This window comes from Pteropus medius, unplaced genomic scaffold (genome assembly GCF_902729225.1).
Source record: "Pteropus medius unplaced genomic scaffold, Ma_sr-lr_union100, whole genome shotgun sequence".
NCBI lineage: Eukaryota > Metazoa > Chordata > Mammalia > Chiroptera > Pteropodidae > Pteropus > Pteropus medius.
Window position 1 is genome coordinate 2,403,237 of NW_024350397.1, and position 7,840 is coordinate 2,411,076.

Genomic DNA, 7,840 nt, shown 5'->3' on the forward strand with positions numbered 1-7,840 from the left:
ACCCAGGCAACCATCTGTTGCAGGCAGCACACCATCTAAACATCCGTGCAAACTTGGACCAACAGGTCCTGTCGAAATGTGTTAACCATCTGCTTTTCCTTAGCTGTTTTTGAGCAAATTATGTTTATTATGTTAATTTATTTTACTGTCAACAACACCGAATGACACAGTTGCTGCTAAACAACATCATTATATATCTCATTCTGGCATATTACCAGAAGGTCCTTTTTTTTAATTCGACAAGAATAAATATGCATTGAAATGTTGGTCTACTTAAAACCGAGTCCGAAGAGCAAAGCCTGAGGCGCAGGCGAGCCTGGGCCACTCACGCTTTCACGGATGGTTTTCTCTAGGAGGCGCAGGGCTGTCTGGGGGACAAGCTTGGCCTTGAACGTGGGTCTTCTCCGAAGCCTGCCGGATTGGGAGAAAAAGCATTAGGGCATCTAATTTTCCCTCTCAAAACTTCCCTTCTCTCAGCAAATCCTCCATTTTCCAGATGGTCGAGCCAAAGGGACCAGGCGGAGTCCTGAGCAGAGAGAGGGTGTGTCACTCGAGAGCCCTAGTGATTCACTGGGGACCACCCTAAAACCAAAACAGTCAGGCAGGGGCTGGGGTGTATAGTAATTAAGTTTGTGACCATTTCCCCACAACGCGGAGACCAATAAACTCCATCCTCCCACAAAGAGAGGAGAAAAAAGACGAGTGCTGGGTGAGAGAGAGAGCAAGAGAAGGCGAGAAGGCGCCTCGCAGAACGAACCAAATCAGTGCTCTCCACCCTCCTCCGTCCGCGTCCGCGGCGGGCTAGCTCAAGGGGAGCTGCAGCGCCTCACGGCACATCATGCTGACTCAGATAGCTCCTCGGTTAGGTAATAAGCAACACGAGGTACATGCATCTCTCTCAGAGGGAAACAGAGCCTCAGAGGCCAGAGCCGCCCGCTGCACGCAGCAGCAGGCTTTGGTTCGCCGGCTCCCAGGCCCAGGTGAGGCTGAGTCTGCACGCCCCGCCGGGCCGGGCCTGCCCGTGTCAGCCGCAGGCCGGGCTTCCCTGCCTCACAGGAGGGAGCTTTGCCTGCTGACCTCTCGGAAGCCGAGACAATCCCCAGGTGGGACTTTTACAGCACAAATGACCCGCCTGATCAAGAGATTTGGTAGCCAGGTGGCTTCTGGGTGTCCTTGCAAATATTTGGTTTCAGAGAACGGGTCACATTACACGGTTTAATACTGGGGGACTGAAAAGGCTACAGCAATCAGCCTTCAAACCCCATTTGTCCTGCAGCCGCCAGTAGACAGCCCATAAAAATGTGGGGCTCATGTTCACACAGATGGCTGCTGGTTTTATGGGCTGGGGAGGAGGAGCGGAAGATGGTCACAGTGACGCTGTCGAGAGTCTTAATTAAATGGGCTTTAGCTGCCAGGGACACCTGGGTCCTGGAGGCACATAGATAGGGGACTCAGTATTCTTTGAGGACTCCCTGCCCACCCCTGAAATATGCACAGGACTCTGTCCTACCCTGCCCCCCAGAGTCACCTCCTAGTCCCAGCTTACGGATGGCCCCCTGCCCTTGAAGGACTGCCGCAGTGCCTGCTCCTGCCCCCGCGGGACCTCAGGGTGGGACCCCCGCCTCTTTACTTTTTCCCCTCTCTGTAAGCCCACTGGCCTTTGGGAAAAGGTAATAAACTGGTTCACCCTAACACAGGGGCCTAAATTCTATCTCTTCAAGGGACTTTTCCATTTAATTGGGGTTCAGGCTTAAATCAAAGGAACTGGTCTGTTATTGGAGCATAGTCAATGACAGGAAAGAAGAGCCTCTTGTCCCCTGTGCTTTCAGCTCATTCAGGAACAATAGGAAAGGAGGCAGGGGCCATTTCAACCCTCTGTGGGTGCTCTTTTGCAGCCCTGAATCCATTCTGCGCACTGTGACTCTTTACAGCCAGTCCACAGGGACCGCTCTGGCTCCCGGAAAACGGAGATGAGGAACTGCTTGGAGAGGGGTGCTGGCCACAAGGTGGCGCTATTGCCCAGGGTGGTCAGTTGCCCTAAGAACCAGGATTGAGGGCGAGAAACAGCTAGAACCACACTGGGAAAGGAGAGAGGAGGGTAGTAGAGTGCTGCCTTAGTGGGGTGCTTCTAGTCAGGAGTTCCTAACTCAGTGGCCACCGGAGGGCGGAGCTTAAAGAACAAATCGCAAATTCTTCCACATCCTTCTCCATCTCACTTACAAAGCCTTGAGACTCCCTTGATTGCTGGGGTGTTTGTTGGGTTGGGGTCACCGTGGTCCTTGGGGGTCGGGGGCAGGAAGGACACTGCTCTTTGCGGGTGTAAGCAGAGTGGTAGTAAATACGTCCGGGAGGGTGTGAGCCGAGGTCCTCAGGCGGCCTGGGCCGCGCGGGGGCAGGGATGGGCTCGCAGCCTCTCTCCGTGGCCCCTCTGGGCTCACTCCTTAGCTCTGGAAAAAGCAAAAGCATCTCCTCACGCTGAGCTTTCTTCGCATAAAGTGATTACCACGTGTCAGAAGTAAACTGCTGCTTTCTGTATATAATCACAGACCACTTCGGAGAACTGTGACTTTGAGTCAAAAAGGGAAACTATTTCAAAACAAAATGCTGCAAGCTGATTTCTTTACTTTCTCACTCTCTCTCCGCCACCTTTAATTTTTTTTTTTTTTTGACGGGGGCGGGAGGATCTAAAAAACAAACACCGAAAAGTCAGTCGGTATCTCCTCGCCGCTGCAGCTGATTTCCTGTGTAAACGAAAACCATGTGATATTCCATAAATGCTTCCAGCTCCAAAAGACAGGAAATGAAAACCATCATGGAAAAGGAAAGCTGCAGAATAAATTCCCAGCGCAGATAGCATTACAGCGACATTGCACGGGGACGAACGCTAGGCCTCCTGCACATACCTGCGGGTCATTAGAGTGACTGCTAATGGGATCCGAGGATAGCGCCCCGGCTCGGTGCTGCTTCTGCGGGGAAATCGGACGGCGGCGGTCACACCCACGGCGCTGCGCCTGACAACTCGGCTTTCAATTAAGGACCGAGCTGAGAAAGTAGTCTTTTCTTTCCGCACGCCTCGCGAGGTCAGGTTACGACCTCTCAACCGTATTCAATCGCGGTGGCATCCATATGCATGAGGGCTAATTAACTCTGAAAGGCTCGGCCGGCTGGGCAGTCCCCGCAGCGCAGGGGTGGGTGGAGAGGGGTCGTTGAGCCCCCCCTCGTCTTCCCCGCCTCTGCAGCTGCTCCCGCGCCCGCCGGAGTGCTCACATGTGCGCGGCGTCTCAGCGGCGGGGACCCGCCGGGCGAGGGGAATTAGCCGCGTCATTTGTCGCCAGCCTAGCAACACGTGCGTGCTTATCCTGGTAGCTCCCGCCCGGCCTCTGAGTCCTGGGGCCGCGTGTGAGAGGGGGACGTTCATTCTAGAGGGGATTTAAGGTTAGAGGTTGCACTTGGCCTTGAGGCCGGGAGGCTGGAACCAGAGCTGGAGCTCCAGTCCTGCTGTCTGTGGGAGCGCGGGCACGTCGGCCCACCTCCTCTCGGGCTCTCTGCGTTTGCTCTGCTGGGACATGTTGGACTGGAGAAAAGGTCACGTCCTTTCCACTTACAGATAAGTCTCTTTCCAGCCACTGTAGTTTTCCTAGTTCTGAGTATTTTTAGGTTTTCCAGTTCACGACAAGCCAGGAGGTGCCTAGTTTCCCGGAGGCGGCAATCTGTGGGGTGACATTTTCTACTTCCTCCTGTATCAGTTAAGACGCTTTCATTTTATATTTTACAAACTCACTTGAAGCTTCAGCAAACTAGAGGAAATTTATTGCTCGGGGACCCACAGCAATTTCTGAGCCTGGGATGCGGCAGGCTCAGAAAGTTCCTGCTTTCTCTTTCACTCATCTTTCCTTCTTTATTTCTGCTGCTTTATATTTGTTAGCCAACAGGCTTCCTCTAGTCTTGTTTCTTAGTCCACATGGCATAGAAGACGAGCCCAGCCTCCGTTTATCAGTTTACAGCTGCTCCGTTCAATAGATGGGCTCATAAGGGCCCGGCTTGAAACTGCCCCAATTTCTGGCACAAAATATCGGGTTGGCCCAGCTTGGATCACGAGTCCCGTCCCTATCCAACCAGCTGTGAGGGAAGAGTCAGTCACATGATATAAACTGCCATGGGCTTACTTACCCCTGTGGGTAGGGGGCTCTTAAGGGGTGACCAAGCCAGACATGCCAAAGGGTATCTACAGCGCTAACTCAAAGCCTGATTTCATCTAGGTACAAGACAATTTTCTCAGAGATAGCTCTCTGGGATCCTGACAGCCTGGCTTCACCTTACAATAAAGAGGAGGGGCAGGATTCCCTATAGATGGAGTTTGGGAGCACCAGGAAGAACGTGCCCGACTGTCCTCAGCTTCTAGCAGGGAGTCAGGAGTGAAGCCACAGGCTCTGCCTTGACCGGAGAGAAGCTGACTCTCCCTTGCAGAGACTTCTGTGGTCTGGTCTTGAGGAAGGATGGTGATTGCATGGGTGAGGCACTGGCCGGCTCCCCTCCATCCTGCATTAGTGGCAAGGTCTAAGTCGAGGCAGTAGGAAAAGAGGAAGACCAAATAAGAGGTGGATTGACTCCACAGAAGAAGCCACAAGCAGGAGTCTACAGGAGCTGAGTAGGGCTGTTTAGGACAAGACACTGTGGGCATCACTCATTCATAGGGTCGCTAGGAATTGGAGCTGATTCAACTGGGCAGTAACACACCAAGTCAAGCCCAGTGCCTCCTATTCTGAGGAAACCAGAGCCTACTTGCAGATGTGACTACCTAATCGACAAATCAAACCTCCTGTCAGCCTATCAAGTAGGGAAGTAAAATATTGAGAGCTCCTGTGAAAAATAAAATCTTTGGCTCATTCAGCAGAAAATGGATTTATTAAGTATATTAGTCAAGATGAGATAACCCTATCACGACCTCCAAATCAAAGTGGCTTAAAACAATAAGAGGTTGATTTCCCATTCACGTCATAGTCCAGTCAGGGATTCAAGGACCCAGACTCCTTTCTACCAGAGCCTTCACCATCTTCTAGGGTTCTTGTTGTTTTCCACTGACTCCTCTATACCCTGCTAGGGGATAAAGACATAGAGGATTGCCCCAGAGGTTTTAGGAACCAGGCACAGAGGTCTATCACTTCTGATCACACACCATTAGACAGAATTCAGTCGTGGGACCACACCCAAGTGCAAGGAAAGCTGAGTAAGCCAGTCTCACTCTGTGTCTGCCCAAGGATGAAGAGAAAATGGGTTGAGTGAGCATCTAGTGGGTTGAGTGAGCCGCTCTCTTAGATGCTGTTAGATGATGTTAGATTACAGAGTCACAGGCAGGTGGGAGTGAGAGCTGAGGCTGACCTCCCAGGAGTGCTCCCAAAACCCAGCTGCAGACTCCATGGCCTCTGCACTCAGAAGCACTAAATGCCAGAAACCTACTTGATTGCACGTGCTACCTCTGCTAGAACTGGTGAAACTTCCAGTCCCTGGGCTGCTCGACCTTGCAATGTCTGGGAAACAGCTACCATCCCGAAGGCTGGGTGTCTCTGCCATCACCCAAAACACTTTTGAGAAAATTTGGAGGCATCGGGAGGAACTCGCCCCCACGCCGCCACTTTTTTTTTTTTTTTTTTTTTTTACCTTTAAGTTATTCATTTCCAGGTCTTGAATAAGGAGTCTTCGAAGGGTCAAGACTTCATCCTTCCTGCAAGGGAGGCTGGGACTTTGAGTTCTGACTTTCATTCTGGGAAGGCAGGACCCATATTGTCAACTTTTCCTTCAATAAGGAGATAGCCTAAGTGAGACGAATTTCCACCGGGAGGGGGAGGTGGGGGTAAGAAGGGCGGGAGGCCTCCTGGCAAATGCAGCTCTGGCTGGGCCTAGGTAAATGGTGTTGAGGAGGAATTATAAATTATTTGCAAACAGTTCCAAAAGCAAAAAGGCCAAGTGGCAGAAATATAGATTCTCAGAGTTAGGAGGAATGTTAAAGCTTATCTGTCTGGTCTTCAGCTTAACGCAGGAATCCCTCTACCAAAACTGCCCTGTGATCAGTCCCTCTGAAATATTAGCAGTGATGGATGACTCAGTAATGCCTTACAAGGCAGCCTTTGGGGTCACTTTTTGTTCTTAGAAGGTTCTTCTTTCAGTGAAACAGAAATCTGACTTTCTAGAACTTCCACCACTGGCTCCAGTTCTGCCCTGGGAAACCACACGGAACAAATCTGTCCTTCATGCATATGACAGTTTTTATGTTTCCCATCCTGTCCTTTTTCTACCCTTCTCTGGGCCGAACAGCTCTACTTCTTTCTACTCTGTTCCTCATTTGGTGATCTGCTGAAGAGGGGCCTGTGGGCCGAAGGGCAGAAGACCACATCCTAATGGTAGTGATATAAATTTCACTACTCCTTAAAACTGTCTCAGAGAGATGCATACACACTCCAATTTGACTGATGAAGAAACTGGGGTGCTGAGAAATCAGGCAACAGAAGAAATCCAGAAATCCAGGGTCCAGATCATGACTTGGAACCACTGTAAGAACTCTGCACTAGGTCCCATCCTGCCTGGACCCACCTGCGGATCCCCATCTGTGTGCTGGGTCCCTGGGCCTGCGCGGGTTTTCAAGCCTGGGGAGGTCTGGCCGTGAGGTGTTCTGTGGCCCCACTGTGGGGGCTGTCACGTTGACACCTTTCAACGGTTAGTGGGGACATAGGAACAAGTCCTCCTGTAAAAGCGTCTACGACAATCCCCTGAATGTGTGAGTATGGTGACTTAGAAAAAAACAAAAACAAAAAAGACTCCTTTACCCTGTATTATATTTTCTTAGGAAAAGGAAAATATATAGATGATGTTGTCTTTCTGAAACCACTACCTGTTGTCTCCACTGCACTCGGCCTACTGGGTCTCACGAGAGGGATTGACCCTATTAAAAGACTCACCTGCGACTATGCGGAGCCGCTCTGGACTTGACTGCCGTAATAGACTTACGTCACGGGCAAGTTCAAATGTGGGTATTTCACAGGAAGCCTCAGCCATCCAGATCCTGGACTCAAATCACAGTTCATTCCAAAAGTCCTAGATCCTTGGCTATATCTGCCTATCTTACCCACTGTTCTCACTATTATAATGGAAATGGATGCTTATCGTAAAATATCCGGGAAATACATGCATATATAAAGAAATAATAAAAATGGCCAGGAATAACCACTGCTAACAGTTTAGTGCCTCTCATCTGGGTTTTTACACATACATTTATGTATAGTAATGTTAATGTCAATCTGTATAGACAGATGGTATTGTACATATTTTTCTCATTTAACATTGCATTTATGAGCATTTTGCCATTCATGAGCATTTGTTAAGAATATGGCTTTAAGGCTGAATCACATTCCTTCTTCACTTGCTGTTCCAAAGTCAGGAAACATTGCATATGCCAGGAAACAATGTATGTGTGTGCGTGTGTGCATGCTTGTGTGTGTGTGTGTGCGTGTGTGTAAAGGCAGGTTTGAGGGTGTCAACAAGACAAAGACCAAAGATGGTGGCCTATCATTTGGTAGAAGAGGCAGAAATGGGGAACCAGCAGTTACAAAAGTGGCGAGTGCGATGGAAAAAGACCAGGCATCACGCCGGCGTGGAAGAGAGGCAGCTGACACGGGTCAGTCAGTGGTGGGCAGGGAGTTTAGGAGGCTCCCCTGAGGAAGTCATGCTCCAGCAGGCCCCAATGGGCGAATGTTACAGGAAGCGGTCAGATTCCTAAGCGGGGAGGTAGAAAGGATGGAACTCTGGCCTCGACTGGATGCAAGGGAGGAGGAAGGATGTCTTCAGG

The 7,840-nt window shown here is 50.4% G+C and overlaps 1 long non-coding RNA gene across 1 annotated transcript; it reads right to left on the minus strand.

The window, feature by feature from the left end:
* Window positions 1–225: 225 nt before the first annotated feature.
* Window positions 226–3,354, minus strand: LOC120584110 (uncharacterized). Its single transcript, XR_005647966.1, has 2 exons — window positions 2,904–3,354; window positions 226–411 (listed from the first exon to the last, which is right to left on the minus strand). It is a non-coding gene; the product is annotated as an uncharacterized LOC120584110 (long non-coding RNA).
* Window positions 3,355–7,840: the final 4,486 nt, after the last annotated feature.